The 18,931-nt window shown below is 43.6% G+C and overlaps 1 pseudogene; it reads right to left on the minus strand.

Annotated features, from left to right (window-relative positions):
* Positions 1 to 16,544: 16,544 nt before the first annotated feature.
* Positions 16,545 to 18,145, minus strand: LOC108314587 (annotated as a pseudogene).
* Positions 18,146 to 18,931: the final 786 nt, after the last annotated feature.

Below are 18,931 nucleotides of genomic sequence, written 5' to 3' on the forward strand. Positions count from 1 at the left end.
AAAAAAAAAAAAAAAAAAGAGAGAAAGAGAGGAAGTGAGAGAGTGCAAGTGAGTGAGCAAGCGAGCGGGTGAAAATAATAGATTAGAATCTGGTGATATTTAATGCACACGCTTGACCAATCCCTGCGCTGGTCCAGGCAGGGGTGAGTCAGTGGAGTTTTTCTTTGATCATCTTCTAGATTAGTGTGAGCAGCGAGCGAATGAGCAAGAGCGTGTGACAACAGAGGATGACAGGCTGTGAGGTTTGAGGCAGGAAGGACACACTCCATAAGTCTCGGCGCTGCTCATCAGCCCGTGTGTCAGCACGCTCTTGCTGATGGGGAGCAGCGGGCAGAAACGCCATACTGGGAAGTCACTGCTGGTGTGGGACAAGTTACAAGATGCTTCTGGGGGAGGAAAACGTGTATCATCAACTCCTCAGGTCTGGCCAACTTGCTTTATTTCCTTCAGACCCCAAAGGGTTGAGCATTGAAGCATAATAGCTTCAATAAGCTTTGTTATTTTTTCATTATTATTTTTTAAACTGAATTCACCACCACAGGAGGTCACAGATTCAATGGTCACAGCTGGCTTTTAAAAAAGGGTTGAGTCGTTTTGTGGTTGATAAAACAGAGACTCAGCCTGAGATGAGGGCAATCAGGTTTCCTTCTTGAAGGCATCAGTTGATCACTACAGGGGTCAGAAAGAAGTGGTTTTCTCATGCAAGTTCTGTTATAATAGTCTAGGTGAATGCAAAAAAAAAAAAAAAAAAAAAGAATAGTTAGTCTTTTGATTTGTTTGTTTCGTTTTTAAGAGAAAGCAAGGCTAAAAAGCCCACCCTTACTTCAGTAGACCATGAGTGATCTGATTCCATCCGGCTCTGCCTGCGCAGATAGCAGTTGTGATGATAGTTGTGCTGCAGACACATTTACCAATTATGCAGTGCAAGACCGCACTCTACATGGGCCCAGATTTACCTGCGGATAAGCACAGGTGTGTCTGATAAGGAAAATACCTTAGGGCAGGAGCAGGAGGTGGAGTGAGCACATGGTTGTTAAAATAGAATTTAGTGAGTTAAAGGAAAAAGCCAACAAACCAACACAAGACTGATAAGAAGCCTACAGTACCTGCGGATGTAGTTACAAGTCAAGTTAAATCACATCTTCTCAGGATACAGGGGTGTTTTACAGCTCTCACAGTAACACAGACATGCAACGCGAGTTTCTCAGCCTACCAGAGATGGGGCAAGATAGGGTTATAATAAACAGCTTTTGTTTTTTTTGGCTCTGCCCTTACTAGGGGAGACTTCCAACCTTACCAATTCTCAAATACTTCTTGGAGTCCCTGGTGAGAAGGATGCCCCTCTTCCACCATTCTGACTTAATGACACTGGAGCCAGACTGCATGAGTTTAAATCCCAAACTCATTCATCCACTCAAAAAGAAAGGGAGTGTCCACTGTGAACCTGAGATTCTTCTAGATGCCGAGGAAAGAGCCATTTCAAGTTCTCCTATAATTGCGGTCCTAGTGAAGGTGTAGAAATGCAAACAAATACACAAGTAAATGTATGATATTCCAGATAGAATATTATAGAGATGCTATGGAGGAAACAAAAGCCTACTTGAGAAGTCTTCAAGAGAAGACAAGAAGAATGAGAGAGAAAGGACAACCGATTTCCGGAGGTTGCTGCAAGGGGGAAAGAAATGGAGTAGTTTGACTTAGAGGTGGAATCCAAGGACATTTGTTGTTGATCTTGTTATTTATGGTTTTGATTGGAGAAATAGCATCACGTTATTCTGATGTTATTCTAATTTGTGTTATTAATTATTCTCACGTTATTCTAATTCTGATTCAGTAGAGAAGGAAAATAGATAAAGCTGATGCAACGTCCTTGGGTAGCATGAGGGAATGGGATCTGGTGCAAAGTGGTGGGGTTAGCTTTTGGTAGAAAATACACAGTTCATCCAGAGCAGCAGGAGTGAAGGTAAACAAATGGACACAGTGTAGAAAGAGAGGTAGATGTGAGGGTAGAAACGTGTGCAGTTATTTTTCTAATTGCTCCAATTTTCTCAATGAAGTAGGAAGCAAAGTTATCAGCTGAGAGTGTGGAGGAAAAGAATGTGTTGAAGATTTGAAGAGAGAAAGGAAGATGTGAAATAGTCCTGGAAGAATGAGTTGACTGGGGAAATACAGTAGGCTGCCAGGCTACACTAAGGACTCACTTGTAGTTTGTGATGATAACTTTAAAGTGAGACCCATCAGCACGGTTGTTTTCTTGGGCATGTTTAGCTGCTCATGTACAGGCATGGAGAAGTGGAGAGCTGGCCAAGGGTTTTGTCAGCTGAGTATGACAAAGGAAGAGAGGGTTGAGGCCGCTGAAGGTGTGTGCAGTGAGTAACACATCACGGCCCATGCAATCTAAACAAGGTAAGAAGAGAAGTAGGGAATGAAGGGAGTGAAAGACAATAAAAAGGTTCCAGGAACAATGGTTTGGAGGTCTCTGTGTGGTCCAAGAATTTTTGGAGTTGGCAGACCATAGGGAGGGTGAGCTGGTAAGAGAAGGCGGAGGTCCGACAGGGAGATGGCGAAACGTGGTGCAGCTGCAGTTGTAGTTGTTGATGATGACCAGGCAGGGGCATGAACTTGGGATGCTAGTGAAGGCAGAGTAGAACCAAAATCACCGGGGGAGAGGGGCAAGATAGTTGGGAGCCAGCACTCTGGGAGGTGCATCTCCCTGCAGGTCCAGTACATCTCTGGGGTCAGCTTTCTTGATTTTATGTGAGTAATGCCCCACTGGAGCCCAACTCCATGAAGTCTAGAAGGGAGGTGAAAGCACCAAGAATTACAATATAAGTAGCTTTGGAAGGGGTTCAACCAAACTGACGTCTTCAAGCAATGGGTCAGGGGAAAGCAAGGTCAGGAGATGACTGCACTAAGGACCAAGGGGGACAATGGCTTAGAAGTGGTGATGAACAGAAAGGAATACATTCAACTTACCCACCAACTTAGGGGCTCCAGAGGAATGAAGAGAAGACATCTGAATGGTTGCAGAGACTCCACTTGTTAATTATGTGACTCAGAAAATTATTTAACCTCTCTCTGCCTCAGTTTTCCCAAATGTAAAATGGAGATAATAATTGTACCTCCTTCACAGGGTTGTTCTGAGGATTCAATGAGGCAATGTCTGAAATGCACTTACCACAGTACCTGGTGCAGAGTGAGTATGGATAGCTTTTTAATTGAAGCAGTTTTATCAGGTATCTAGGTCACCAGAGTCCCAGCATTTCTGAAGGGACAGAATGAGCTCTTGGTAGGTGCTGAGGAGCTTCTCAAGGAAGGTGAGCACAGATGCAGACTTAGCCATGAGAGGCACAGTTCAGAGAGGAGGGTACGGAAAACAGGTCCACAGCCAAGACAGAACAATTAAATGTGTAGGGAGCTGAGAGGCTTGACAGAAGAAGTGGAAGTAAAACATGTTTCTCATCAGAGCAATGAGGAGGGTTGCCTGGAGGCTCTATTGGTAATTGATGTGCCTCTGACAATAATTAGAAACAATTTCTGGGGACTTGCAGGGTGCAGTCACCTGGTGATATTATGTACCACAGAGAGCAGTGTCTGAGGTGAAAATGGCTGTTATTGTTTCCTGAGAACCCATTACAAGGGGACTTCATGGTGAATAGATTTTTCAAGATATTTGACATGCACTGACTTTCCATTTAGCTCCTCTTAGTCACAGAGGCCATTACTGTAATGACAATACCTGGATTTATCTCTGTTAATGGCAGAAGACATGTGAAAGATAAATCCTCCCTGTGTGTGCCTCCAAATCATGAATGTGACAGCTTTGCCTTCCCAAGCCTCTTAGATACCTGAGGGATTCTGAGATTGCTGAAGGCCCAGGGCACAGCCTTACCCCAGTCCAAGAGATCCTCAACCACCACTGGACTAGTGCAAATTGTGTTGTATTTTTCTAATGTGAGCTTTATTTTATGTCGCTTGGGACTAAGTGACATAGCGTATATAAAATAGCACAGAGCCTGGCTCATAGTGAGCACTCAGAAAGTGTTGGCTCATTAATTATTATTTTCTTGGGTTCTTCTGATAAGACCTAGGCGGCCTTCCATATTTGGCATACTCCAAGCACTGGGAATGGCATCAGTGTTGGAGGAGAATCAATGCATTTGGACAATGGTGCTGGTGATCTGTATTCCCCTGAGGAATCCCAAGGTCCAGTGGCTTAGGTTTGCAGGGTCCAGCCCTGTAGGGTCTTGTGGGTATTCTTTTGTAGGCAGAGATGACAGATCGTAGAAAAGAAAGAGACAAGGACATAGAGATAAGAGAAGAATTCATCTGGGCTCGGGGACCACTGCTACCAAGGGGCGGAGTCCAGCAGTGGCCCCGAATGCCTGGACACACTGATATTTATTGTATACAAGGCAGGGGGGCAGGGTCAGGAGAGTCACTCATCTGACATGATTGGTAGGGGTCAAGCAAATCACATTCTTACAATACGGAGGGCCACGTGGGTACAGTTCAGAGGGTCACATCATATAGTACAGGAGATCATGTGGGGACAGTACAGAGGACCCCTCCCTCTCAGGTAGCTGCTGCAAGGAGAGGAGGCACATACATCAGTATTTTTCTATGCACTTATCAGAGAGATTAAATGCTTTTAGGATTCCTCTATTCTTACTTCTTACAACTTCTAAGAATTTACAAGGGAACAATCCTAAAATTTTATATGACCTTACCAATAACGCTTCATCTGAGAAATCTGGCTGTGGAATAATATTAAGAATAGCTACAAAGTGTTACAAGTCTGTGTGTGTCAGACAGTATACACCAGGTGCTTTCAACCTTCCTGTGAGATCATTTTTCATTATCCCTATTTAATAATTGAGGAAATTAAAGAAGAGGGAGGTCAAATGCCTTGCCTAAGATCACGCAGCCAACAGGGCTAAGAATCAGGATTTGAACTTCAAACTTTCTGATTCTAAAGCCCCACATGCTCTGCATTTGGTTACACTGCCTCTCAGTCAGGGGTAATAATTAATGCACAGAGATGCTGGTTCAAGTAAAGGTGTGAGGAGTGGGGCTCCTGGGCTTATCTGACCACAGTGGGTGAAGGACAAGTGCAGGGTCCTTGAGGAGATGTGTGTTTGGCTAACAGGGCAGAGGGTGCTATCAGGCTAAGGGAGAAATCCCTCTGGGAGGAATGTCAGACTCAGGAGGGAAGTTGAAGATTTGACCAGGAAGAGTCAAATGGCCTGTTTTGAATCTTAGCTCAATCTGGAATGTTCTGTTCCTGAAAAATAGGAGTGATGTTCCCCTCCTCTTTGCTGACTGTGTAACACAGAGCCCTTAGATTTGCAAGTTAGAGAGCGGAGGTGCAGGGTCAGGCAAGTGGACAGAAAAATCCGCAGCAAGCATTTCCCCCATGGATTGTACTGGAGGGAGCAGCCGTCTGAGGAGAGCCATTGGTAAGGATTTGGCATTTGAAGTATTTTTGAACAAGAGCAGGTGCTGAGAATGTACATTTTCAAAAAAATAGTAAATAAAATAAAGTCACCTATGCAAGAAAGAGACAATGTGAACTAATGTGGGCAAGAATGGCACCCATCTGGTACAGAGGAAAAGGATGTCACAGTAGGAGAATTCCAGAAGGGCCATAAGGAGACACCCACAATAAGCAAAAGTGTTTCTCCAGTTTCCCAGTGAGGAAGGGTTTGGAATGTACATGAGAAACCCCTTTTATATCACTGATTCAGTCTTGTGTACAATAATGCTTAAACTATCTGTAGTTTTCTCACAATATAGATTCATAATACCAATCTCTCTCTTTTTTTTGCCATCATAAATTACTCAGGATTCCCTGGATAACTTGACAATCAGCAAAATGAAAATACACGTCTTACCAGTCACCTGTTGGAATGTGTCTTAGAGAACTACTAGCCTGGATATATAAAAATATAGGGGCAAATATATTTATAATGGCACTTGTTGAATAAATTATGGTTCAGCAGCAGTGGTTTACTACCAATCATTACACAAGGTTTGAATAGTTGTGTTATAGTAAGTAAAAAAAAGGAATGTGCAAAAAAATCTTATTGTTCAATATGCAGTCTTATTAAGAAACACTGTATGTATGTGCATATGCATATATGTAATTGTATAAACGAAGGAAACCAGTCTGAAAGGACAGTGGACACCTTTGAGAGCTGACATCAGAAATAAGAAGATTTTCACTTTCTGATTTATACCCTTTCCAAAAAGATAGATGTGGTGGGGTTGTGGATGATTTTTATTTGTTTATTTTTTGTGCCTTCTTTAGGTTTTCCCAAATTACCTATAGAGAATCTATGTTCTCTAAATGAAGCTTTTATGATTAGGCTTCATTTCTGCCTGGGAAGCAGTGCAGTATAGAGGCTAAGCATAGGAGTTGTGAAGTCAGAATACCTGGGTTCAATTTCAGCTCTACAGTTATGCAGTGGTTGGTGATTGTGGGTAAATGACCTCGCCTCTGGGTGCCATAGTTTCCTCATCTGTAGCATGGAGGTACTAATGCTATGCAGTCTATGAGACTGCTGGGAGTATTGCGTGAGACCCTTTGTGTAAAGGGTGTGGTCAGCATTTAGAAAGTGTTGGCCATTGCTATTGGATGTGGAAAGATCAAGCTCAGGGGCACAGGTAGACAGACTGATGTAAGCAAAGGGCTATGCTTTCCTTGTCTTCCGCTGAGATTGGAGAGAAAGAACCCAACTGGAGGCAGAAACATGCTGATTAAAGAGGAGAGTAGAGGTGGGACTTGCTCAGTTACTTTTCTTCTCTCGGTAGGGAGCAGAAGACAGCCAAGGGGAGAAGGTCTGCAATGACCTTTTGCTTAGGTTCCTGCCCACCTTTCTTGTGCTCCAGCAACCTTCTCCTCTCTTCTGCAAGCCTTCCTCCTGTCCAGAGAATGGAGACTGAATATGTGGGCAGAGAGCCTGTCCTCACCTCTTTCCGCTGAGAGGCAGGGACAACAGATTCCACTTTTCCTTCCAGGTTTTGAAATCCTCTTAGCAAATCCTGTCCAGACTGGACCTGTCAGTATTTCATCAGCTTTCTCCACTCTGAGGCTTGGACAAATGATTAGACTCCAGGAGGTGGTTTCTGCCCACAGCGGAAATTGGTTTCTCAGGATTTACTGTCTGACTCTAAAGCCTCGGTTGCTGAAATGACTCATGGCTCCATTTGTGATTCCTTTTCACATAAATCACAGGCCAGACAATCCAGTGTATCTGGAAGCCAAGTGGCTGATTCAGGTTCTCAGCATGTTTAGGCCCCATGACTTGACTGGTTAATGTACCAGAAAAGGCCCGAAGCAGGGTTAAAAAGAGTCACCTGTTGGTCATATGTGGACAAGTATACACTGAAAAACAACCGAGCATAGTGGGAGCTCCACGTCTGAGAGCAGTCCTCCATCATGTTAGCTTAGATGGCGGCTATGCCAGTATGCTCTCGAGATCAATCACAGCTCTAAGAATTCAGGAGCAGACATACATGCATTGTCACTATCCAAGATGCTTCATCGCATCTTGGTCACATCCAAGATGCTGTGGCCTCAATCATGACAGACGGATTCACCTGCCACATATTTCTGTTCCCCTCACTTTTGCCCTCTGCTCCCTGCCCCTAAGCTCTCATGGGAGACTTGCTCATATCTGATACCTAAGATATGTTTACCTCTTCAAGCCAGTGCCTGCTCTCCCATGGATGGTGCTTTTATGTTGCTTTTTTGATTGGCTAATTCCAAAACATTCTGCATGACCCAATTCAACTATAATATGCTCTGTAATGTCTTTCTAGAGCCTTCTCTGCAGAATTGACTACCTTTACCTTTGTCCCTTCTGACACTTATCTCTTTTATTTATTTATACTTATCTCTCTTATTTTCTTTGACCAATTATCTATACTTATTTCTCTTGTGGTTTGTTGTATAGGTGACCAGTAGTCCTCAAACTTCACTGGGCTTAAGAATTTAAAAGCAACGGAATCAATAAGAATCTATTAAACACCTAAGATGTGCAGACCTAGGATTGGGAGCATAGTGGACTGCTGTTCCACCTAGGATTGGGAAAATAGTGGACTACTAAATAGACCAGGTCTCAGCATCTTAGGTTATTATGTCTCTTCCCCAAGATGAGACCTCTGATTTGGTAGCTCTACCATGGAGGCTGGGAATCTTCGTGAGTTATAATAATAACCCTGTGTGCTTCTGATTCAGGTGGTTACAGACACATTCTTTGGGTAATGGTGTAGTAGATTCATAGTTTGTATTAACGCAATAAATATCATCTAAAAAATGCTGTGACATAAATTTGAATCCAAGTGATTTGAGCCTAGTATATGAGAACCAGTCAGCTAGCTAGAGAGTTGAGCTAATTAATCATCTAGGACCCTCATTTCAAGAATAGTTGTGGCTCTTTATCAATCTTTGAATAAACAGTATAGTAGTTCCTAAACCAGTATGCGGGGCAACTCAATGCTACAGAATGTTAACAGGTGAGCCACAGAAAATGTTAAATAAAGCTCAATACGTTTTTTTGATGTAGCATTTGTCAGAGCTTACAATAAGCTATGCAGATTGTGAGTTTCCATGAGGAACCTGTTATAGTCACTTCCTGTTCCATGAAGTATGTGTGAAACATACAGGTTCTGAACTAAAAGGCCTGAGCTCAAAAACCGACTTTGGTATTTGTTAGCTACCTACTTAGGCCAGGATTTTCCTTTCTGAGTTTCAGGTTTCTGTTTCTCATTTCTTATTAATTCTGACTCTGTCTAAGTCAAAGAACTGTAGTGAGAATAAGATGACTTAAATATATGTAAGTGCTTTATAAAATGCAGAGTTCTGAGCAGACATTAGTTTTGCAATACATGGAAAAATGTGCTAGGTGCCACAATTGCAGAATAAAGAAAGTACTACTGGGAAATGGAGGAGGGAGAGATAAATTAATTTTAACTAAGATAATTAATTTATAGCTAGCAGTTGAATGAAATGCCAAAAGCAAACAAACACACACAGGTGTTCGGGATTGTTTTTCTGACACCATTTGCTATTCATTTGTGTGTTGCTAACTGTGAGCAGGAACATGAGTGTAACTGGAGATCTGTGAATGTCAGTCTTCAAGAGAAGGAATTGCCAAGGAGGACTTTGATATGGTCAAAGAATTTTATTTTGGATTTCAAATATCTCATTATAATTATAACTTAACATACAATATTGAGATATATTCAATTCTAAGCCCAAGAAAATCATAACATGGGGAAAGAGCTTCGTAGAGTTATACAATAACGTTGTAAAATTTTAACATTCCCCAGAGGAAGCATGAGATTATGCAATTTTTTATGTGAGTTATCAATTTCAGATTAGTGTATTTGTTCAAGTGGTAGTCTTTTGGCAGTTCTCTTTCTCTCTGCAGTAGTGTTTTGTTGATTAGAGAAAGTCTCTGGAATTTTGCAAGAAACACCACATTTATATCACACATTTATGTATTCATTAAAAAAACTCAGAACTATTTGTTGAGTACCTACTGCATGCAAAGCATAGTATTAAGCACTAGGAAGTCAATACTTCATAAAATAGGCCCTGACCTGACCCTCAGGTGGACATAGTCTAGTGGAAGCAAGCACATCATGATAACATAATGTGACAAGCTCTACACTGGAGTGTATACGAAGTACATGTAGAGAGCATGTAGAGGGGTAACTATTTACATTTGATGTGACTGGTAAAAGCAGCCTACAACTTTGGTTCATAGCACTAGAAGTAGGGATGAGGAGTTCTTTGGAAGAGTTCTTTGCTGACTCATGGACAAATAAGAAAGGAAGTGCAAAGCCAGTAAATAAGGAAAGCAAGAGAGGCAATTACAGGCAGCAACATAGGGACTGGCTCCTGGGTGAATTGATTCACTCATCCTGGGAATAATCCTTTAGCCTGGTGTCGCTAAAAGCTTGACATCAGTTTGCTGAGTTGTGGTGTCGTAAGGGTGCTGCCCAGGATCTAATGGTCACAGATAAGAAATGACCTGGCCCTGGAACAAAGTCTCCAAGACAACTGAGCAAGTCTATGCCTAGTGTCCCAAAGGCCCACAGGTCACTCTTTGGGGCTTATACTGGTGGGTTCAACTTCATAACAGAAGACACTCTAGCTAATTTAAGCAGAAAAGGATTTATTACCAAACATTAAGGGGCTACAAAACTATTTGAGGGGCTGGAAGAGCTGGCTCTAGGATGAGCATCCAGGACCTCCCAGGCTTCAGAGATATACGGCCTCATCCATAATCAGAAAAGTCACATTTCTGCTGAAGGAGGTCACTGACTTAGGAAGCTGCCGATGGCAGAACATGCTGCCTCTGCCTCAGTTCATGCCACATATGGGCTCTGTATCTCCCTTCCTCTTAATTCAGTTTTGAATTCCAGTCTCCTTTGAGCATATTGGAGTCTTTCTGGAATCTTAGCTGCAAGGGAGTCTGGGAACATAGTTTTGGGTTTCCTGGCCTCTTCAGCGCAGGAAAACATGAAGAGGAGGTTATAATACATTGGAAGCAAGTCAATCATAGTATCTGCCACAGGACAATATCCTTTCTTTATTCTAACCAGATTTGAAGCCCGAAAACCATACCTAAATGCCACTCCTTTAATTAATATGCTGAGAGGCTTGGGAATAGGATATTTGATCCTGCTGGCCCTGGGGGTTGGTGACTTGGGGGAACTTGAGTACTTCTTCAAAGGTTGTGGGAGCTGGAAGGACAGCCATGGTGTGGATGGTGTGATGGGAAGGGTCAGGCAGAGATTATGAGGAGTGCAGTGGAAGATATGAGAAGAGTAAGGGGCATGCAGAGTTCAGACAAGCAGCTAAGTCTCGGTGTCCAGAGAAAACAACTGATGTTTCAAGAGCAGGAACTCAGGAATGGCCACCTGGTTGTTCGAATTAATTCTGCTAGAAGTCATGATGTTGGCCTGTTGCTGGATTAATCAGAACACATTCACATCACCCACTGTCTTCCTGGCTTCCTGGTCGCTTGTTGATTTTGACTGAGACACGGATCACTCAATTTGATTACGTCACTGCTGAGCTTTCCTTCTGAGTCGGCCTGGCTTTTGTTTTCCCTGATGGGATTGGGTCATGAGACCCACCTGCAGTGGGCCTGTATCCTAAGCCAATCATGGCAGAGGCCAAAAGTGAAAGATTTCCAGCCTCATCATTCAGGAAGATACAATATTAAAACTAGGTGGCCACAGACCTGATAAGTGGACCACCACAAATTCATTCCTTTATTCATTCACTTAACTGCATCTACATCTCATGCAGCAGGCACAGATGTGCTCTGCATAGGTAAGGTCATGGCAAGCAGCCCAGAAGATAGGAAAGACTCCCTTAGGTGGAGAAGCGATGCAGAGCCAGGCAGGCAAAGACAACAGGATGTACACAAGCCCTGGGGCCGAAGTAGAAGTAACAAGAGGCAGAGGCCATGCGGTCAGAGGCTTGGGGCAGGGCCCAGACAGGAAAAGCCTTGTTGGCCCTGACTTTCACTTTTCTTCTGAATGTAAAAGAAAGCAATCGGAAAAGGTGTTAGGCAGGAGGATGGACATAATGAGGTCAGTGTTTAAAAACTGCTCTGGTGAATTTTAAACCATCCCATGCTTGCCTGCTTTCTTGAAGTATTGACAGGATGGGGTGGCAGGTGTGGGGGGCAGTGGAGTTGGGTGAAAGTGGGTGCAGGAAGATCAGTTGGGAAGCCTTTGCAGTAGTAGTGAAAGTAAGAGATGATATTAACTCAGATGGGGTGATAGTGGTAAAGAAGAGAAAGAGCTAGGACTGAGCTATGGAGAGGAGGAAGGCAATTGAAGGGAGAAGAGCAGTGCTGTTCTTTTCACTCCAGTTACTTCAAACTCTACTTTCACTTTTAGACTTGGTTTTCTTTTTTCATATTTATCTTTTCAACTTATATCCCAGTATAAGAAAATCAAAAGGAATGAGACTTATTTAAGTAAATTCACATCGCAATATGAATATGCTTACATATAACCCATGCCAAAGACTTGGAAGTAATATAAAATCTGTATTTTATATAGTGCCATAGTTAAGAGCATGGATGTTGCAAAGAATCAGCTGTGTGACCTTAGCAAACTATTTCACCTTTCTATGCCACAGATGCACCATCTAGAAAATGGGGATGAAAATAGTAACTACCTTGGGTTTCACTGAGAATGAAGTGAGATAATGCATATATAACAGGCATAGAGCCTGGCATAATGAAAATGCTCAATGAATGTTAATTAGTCTTGTTATTCATAGCGTGTAGCTAACCATCCTCTATACAGTTGATTGATGCTCCCGAAGGTCTTCAGAGCCACCAGTGAGCACCGTAGAAGCAGTTATAGCATGACAGACTTGTGCACAGATTGCAAGGACCCTGAAAAGATGGTTCTGCATATTGAATTTTATTCTGCCTGTTTTCTCCCAAAGTCAGGTTCTGCCTCTGGGACTATGCAGAACTTATTGGAGAAGTATTGCATGGTGGGGGAAATTGGCAGGTGGGGAGAAGGTGGTTGAAGAGGGGGAAGACTATGAAATGGAACACAGGTTTCCCACTCTCATCAGGTAATTTTGATTTTCATTGTGACTCATTTTGTTGTAGGGCTCTGATTTATTTTCTTACTCCTCATTCATCTGTTGAACATTTAAATGTGCCAAGCACTGTAATAGGTACTGAGGATTCAGCTATGAACAAAGTTCCAGCTTCCGTGGAGTTTAAATTTTGGTGAGGTTATCTCTCTTGCCAGCAAAACTTATTCTCCTAGAGCTCTTAGCTAGTTAAAACTTCTTCCTCCATGGTAGGAAAGAAAGGAACCAATTGGGCACATTGCCTGTTCTAGAGTCAGATTGAAAAGAAAGCCCTACTGTTTTACTCATTTTGGGGGGAATTTAGTTTGCATTCTATCAGGGAGGGGAATAATAGAGAAGTTATTAACACCAATGAACTTTCCTAGTAGTCCCCAAAATATCCATATGGGTAATGAATTACTATCCCAGATGAAGAAACTGAGGCTGAGAGGTTGAATGATTTTCCCAAATAGAGGTGAGATTCAAGATTTAGACTTTACCTTCCATGCTTTATTTCTTTCTCTGTAAATTGGAAGTTATTTGCTCAACTGCAAACAAGTAAATTTAGTGGCATTAGCTCATCTGGCAGTTGGCTTGATGGTGGTGGTTAGAATCTCTAGTTAATAGACCCTACAGTGAGTACACGCTCAGGTAGAAGGAAGTAGCTCAGTGGTTCCCAAGTGCCAGTTGCTGGACCAATGGCAGTGTATGACAAAGTTGTCACCAATCTTAGCAACGTGTGGAATAAAGCAAATTTGAGTTAAGGGCCACTTTTCTTATGTTTTCTCAACGTTCCATTATGGAACGATGGTAAAAGTAGGAGGGATTTTTATTTTTTGCTTTTTTTCTTGGTTATTGTTATTCTATGAAATAAAAAGTTGGCAAACCTGTCTGTCAATCTTTTCCTGTTAAAATTTACCATTTGGTTTAATTCAAAAGGCTAGGGAAACTTGATATAGTTAACTAAATGAAAAATAGAAGTTCTGTTTCTGGCAATATGAATACTAGATATTAAAAAAATCCTTCTGGTGCAAAGCACCTAAAAAAGAAAGTAAAGTTGGAAAAAATTATATATTTTAAAAAATGCATAGTTTTATTGGCAAGGAAGGAAAATTTTTAGAGGCCAAAAATGACAAGAAAGCACAAATACAGAGAAAGCCATATTTGGGAGAGAGGAGACGAATCTTGGGTTCTAAGCAAGGGGGAAATAGGATCAAAGACTCAATGAGAGCTGGCACTCCTAACAGGTGACATCTTCCATGAAAAAAGAAAATAGGAACCAAAGTGCCCCTCAAAAGGAGTCCAATAAGTACAATTGTCTGTATTATCCTTGGGATGCTGGGAAGGATAAATTTCTCCTGAAAGATTCATAACAGTGAGTCAGTCTCTTTGGATTTAAGTCTAGAATTTCCATTGCTTATATGAGCTAAGAAATCCTAAGCTGAGAGTTCAAAATATTCAGGGTTACATTGTGCCTCCAGGTGCCTGGTAAGGGCAAACACAAACTCTCCCTGAAGGAATACACCTTGATTCCAAGCCTCAAAAAATTCCTAAGATACAATTTCAGTTAACATTTGCTCAAAAATAAAAATCACAAAATAAAGGAGGAAACAAGTTGTTACAGGAAGAAATCAAAAGAAACATCGAGAATGAGGCCTGTAGAAACTTTAAGCATTAGCACTGTTGAGCATGAAATATAAAAGAGATATTGAAAGTATATGAAACTATAAAGCTGATTTTTTAAAATAACCAATTAGAACCTGTAGAAATAAAAAATACAACCACTGGCATTTAAAAATTTCAGTTCCCCAGGTGAAAGGAGAGTTAACAAACTAGAAGGTAGATATGAAGTCGTTGCTCTAAATGCCTAGAGGAACAAAGAGATTGAAAATATGGAAGGTAAGAGAAAGGGAAGGTAAAGTGAGAGGGTGTAGTACACATCTATAGAGAGTAACAATAATGAGAGAAACTTATATTCAAAGTTATCATGGATGAAAAATTTTCAGAATTGGAGAAATAAAGAAATCCTGAGATTCAGAAATCCTTATGAGCACCAATCAGGATAAATTAGAAAATCATACTTAGACATACCATATTGAAATCATAGAATTTGAAAGATAGATTGTAAAAGAAGCTAGAGAAGAGAAAAATTACCTATAAAGAAATGACAATAATTGATAGTTTACTTCTCAACATCATCAATGAAAACTAAAGGAGAGATATACATTCAAAATCCTTCACTGGAAAATATTTAACAAGCCAAATGTAATAGCTGAAGGGTTACATGTCCCAAATGCCTATGTCTTAGTAGCTTTAAGAAAACACCTTTTCACCTGTAACTGGAATGAACTGCCCCACAAATGTGGAATTTAAATATGGTCATTTTCCCTATTTTTCCATTTAATCACGTAAGGTCTTCCCTATGCCTCCTTATTCTGAAGCTCAGCATCTTCTTTTGAGAATTCCCATGCCCCTTAATTGAATTGTCCAAGAACACTGAGCACTTACCAAAGCAGGCTGGTCTCCTTCCAACGTGAGATGCAGAGGGAGATGAAAGTTGGTCAGTTTACACCACCCAGTGCAGTTACTTTCTCACTGCCATTTGTATTGCAGTGGAATTTTGCCTTGAAGAATTCCATGGATATTTGTTTACTGCAAGGGCACTCTAACAAATCCAGATCATTGCATAATCACAGCGGAACCCTACTTGGGGGGTCTCTTAAATTATAACTTTCTTGAGTGACAATTATAACGCCCCAGGAAGCAGTGGGTCACATCAGCTACCTCCACTACCCCCAGATGCAGAATTACTGTCCCAATGTCTTAGGGTGGGCACCTTCTTTCAGAGTAGAGGCGGATTGTTTCTTTTTTCAAGCTTCCAAGCAAGAATTTATTTCTTTTAAAATCTCTCCCCCACCCCCTTTTTTTAAAGCACCAGGAACAATTTTTTCCTGTTTTTGTTTTTTCAGGTTTCAGCAAATAATGCTTGTTCCCCTCAGCCCAGCCCCAGGAGTCAGGATTGAGGCTGGGTCAGAGTCTGAAATAGGGAATGGGATTGTTGGGAACCACGTGATTGAGTTTGAGGGTTGCCCCTCGCCCTAGATGAAGTAGGTGGATCAGAGTCTGGCCAGGTGAGAGGAGGCACCTCAGTCCTTGGTTCTGACTCTGCCCCCTAGAAACCTTCCTCAGTCACGCCCCAAAGCAAGGGGACACAGGTAGGAGGAGACGGACAACTGGAGTCTGGAGCCCTAGGGGAGGGGTGGTTAACCCCGTGTGTGCATGTGTGCACACATACATATGTGTAACTTGGCTTTCAGAGATAGGTCAGAGGGTAAGGGTAGTGAAGGGACTAGGGGAAGGACATAGGAACCTGAGGCTTTGGCTACTGACTCAGTCCCTCTGGAATAACCCCTCTTCTCTCAGCTGAGGGAGAGCAGTTCTCCTCCTGTCCCCTGCATAAGCCTCTTCAACTCCTGAGGTCAGAACAGTATCTGAGAATGGGAAAGGAGGAAGGGTGATGCCAGTGATCAGGTGTGGCAGGTTACTAAGGCAATCCAATTTGAATAAATTATAAATTAAAAATAAATAAAATAAGTGGTCCTTGTTCAGGACACGGAGGCAACACTCGCATGACTTGCCTGAGAACTTGGGACAACCTCAGGGTGGCTCCGGTTCCTCCCTACTTCCTGAGCTTGTCTGGGAGACCCAAGGAAGGGGACAGATGCATGGAGTACCTGAAGTAGGGCAGGGTGTAGTAAGGATCAGGAGCTTTAAACACACAAATAATCAATCTGGGCATGAGCATGGTGAGGGCTTTGACTCAAGCCTGAGGGGTCCCTTGCCATCTCTCTATAGATGTTCTCTAAGAGATGTGCAAGATGGCAGGTCATTGGCCCACATTGGTTCAGAGTGCTGGCAATCAGGGCAAAGGCGAATAACGTGGATTAGGAGGGGCCTCAGTCACAGCCTGCAGTTCAAAGGGGAGCCCTGTGTCCAGCTCCGAGCTCCAGTGGGAAAAAAGCAGATGGAGATCTCCATTCAGGCTTAATAGGCCTGAGTGGGAGCTCTGGAACCTGAGGTGCAGAGAATGGCAGGGTAGGTGGTGGGTAGGGTTAGCATTTTCCTCCTCACCCAAGGGCACCAAAAAGAGGAGATTGTACAGGAAGAGCATGTGGGCAGCAGCCATGCCCAAGAAGTCAAAGATTACCAGGAACATCTTCACCACAGTCTGGTTGGGGTTAAATAAAGTAACTTGGATGGTGCCCACTTTGGACACACTGTGACTCTTCCTTCCCAGAGGGTTCAGATCCACAATGCCCAGTGGGGGTGGGGGCATTTTGCTCAGAAACCTCAAATAAGGTGACAGTGACAGCTAGTGTGACATGCTGGGGGCAGTGGGACCCACTAGCTCCAGTCTCTGCTGTGAAGCCCTCAATGTGGCCAGATGGTGCAAAGCGTCCTTGCAGCAACAAATCCTCAAAGTTGCCCAGCAGGGTACAACTGATAGCAGGGGTAGGAACGGGGAGGCATTGTGGGGACCCAGCAGGCCTGGCCCCTTCCAGAGGCTTTGAAGTTGGCCCAGCTTTAGGTGACAGGCACCTCTCAGCCTCCACCCCATGGGAATGCAGTCTGTTGGGTCCAAAACTGGGCTCCTTGGGCCTAGGCAGCAGGTGGCTCCAGAAGGTGTGGTTTGGGCATCAGAACAGTTGGTAGCAGTAGGGTGGCCCAGGGTTCCCTGGCACCTCCAAAGGGTTGGCCCCTCTTCCTCCGAGCTGACATTTGGGGCTTCTCCAGCAGGAAACAGCCTTCTTCTGGTGGGGCAGGGTCCTGGAGATACAGGGCTGGGGGTGTGTGCTTGGGACTGTGCCCACTGGCAGTGCTTGGGGAGGCACCCTATTGCCCACCCTAGCCACTGGGCTCTTACCCCTTATTTGTGCAAGACTGTGCAAATCAGTGTCAAGTGTGTGCAGCTGGTCCAGAGGGCTGGCTCTGGGGACTGCCCCAGGGACCCCTGTCCCCCTGGATCTGGGAAAGCCTGGTCTCTGTTGTGCAAAGTATTGCAGGAAGCATATGATGGGGGCCAGGAGGAACTCCAGGCCTCTGGAGTGCAGGAAGAGGTGACACTACCTCCTTGTTCCACAAGAGAGGCCGCAATGGGAGAAATGCTGGCTGGCCACACCCAGTCCCGGCCCCAGTCCCTTTGGGCCCAATAGCCTCACAGGAGATGGTTCTTCAGGGGGTAGTCCCTCTCTGGCCCCCAGCCCAGGGCCTCTCTCTAGCTCCTGTGGACCCTCGGTGGGTGGGGCTGGTCGCGTCTGGGCCCTGTGAGGCTCAGAGGCACCAGCTAGAGGGGCAAAGATGGATACTGGTAGACCCTGGGGGATGCCACTACCCCACCAGTACTGCTGGGCTATAGCCCTTGAGCGGGCCACCTCAGAGGGCCCCCTATCTGACTGGAGGCTGTGAAGGGCCAGCCTCTGGCTCAGAGGATGGAGACAGCTCTCTCTGTACATGGCACATAAAGCCCCACATTGGGTCAAGGGCATCATGCCCACACAGCTTTTACGCTGGGTCTGTGTTGGGGCGTCTGGAGATGTCCAGATGAAAAGGCCTCAAACCTAACTGTGCATCCCCTCTTCCCGACTGATGCCTTGTTCCCCTAGCTTGCAGTCTGATTCATGCCCGCTGCACTGGCAAGGTGACTGCCCGCATTCTGTGCAGCTGCTGGGCTCAGCAGGACCCTGTAGTTCTGTAGGTCCTGTTGCACTTGAGGATGTGGTAGTAGAGGCAGAGTTTTAAAACCACAGCAAACACCAAAGGTCTTGCATTCATCTCTCCTAGGGCAGTGAAGCCTGCTCAGTCTAGACTTACATGAGAGACTGCTCAATGACTCTCACAGAAAGATCTTCCCAAGGTGACATTTTCTCCTCCTAAGCCAATAAGGTCATCTCACTCACAGTCCACTTCCAGGAAGTAACCCCAAAATGGACAGAATCTACTGATATCATGACAAAGCTGCTAACTTCTCTTGCTAAAGAAGAGAATAAGACTCTTGAAATTGCCCCATATGGTGGTGCAACTTTTTTGCATACTACGACGGAGAAGTATGAACAGAGTTTTACCTGTGCGTTACAGATTTGTCTACATGAAAATTGCACTCCTTGTTCATTTCTAATAGGGAAAACATTTCTGATGGTATATGATTCCTAAATGAAATGATGCTAACAAATGTTCACATATTTTGTGAGGGAGAACACAGCAAATTGTAAGATATGATCTGCAGATATCAAATTCCTTTTCTTTACT

This window comes from Cebus imitator, unplaced genomic scaffold (assembly GCF_001604975.1).
Source record: "Cebus imitator isolate Cc_AM_T3 unplaced genomic scaffold, Cebus_imitator-1.0 Scaffold157, whole genome shotgun sequence".
In the NCBI taxonomy this organism is placed as follows: domain Eukaryota; kingdom Metazoa; phylum Chordata; class Mammalia; order Primates; family Cebidae; genus Cebus; species Cebus imitator.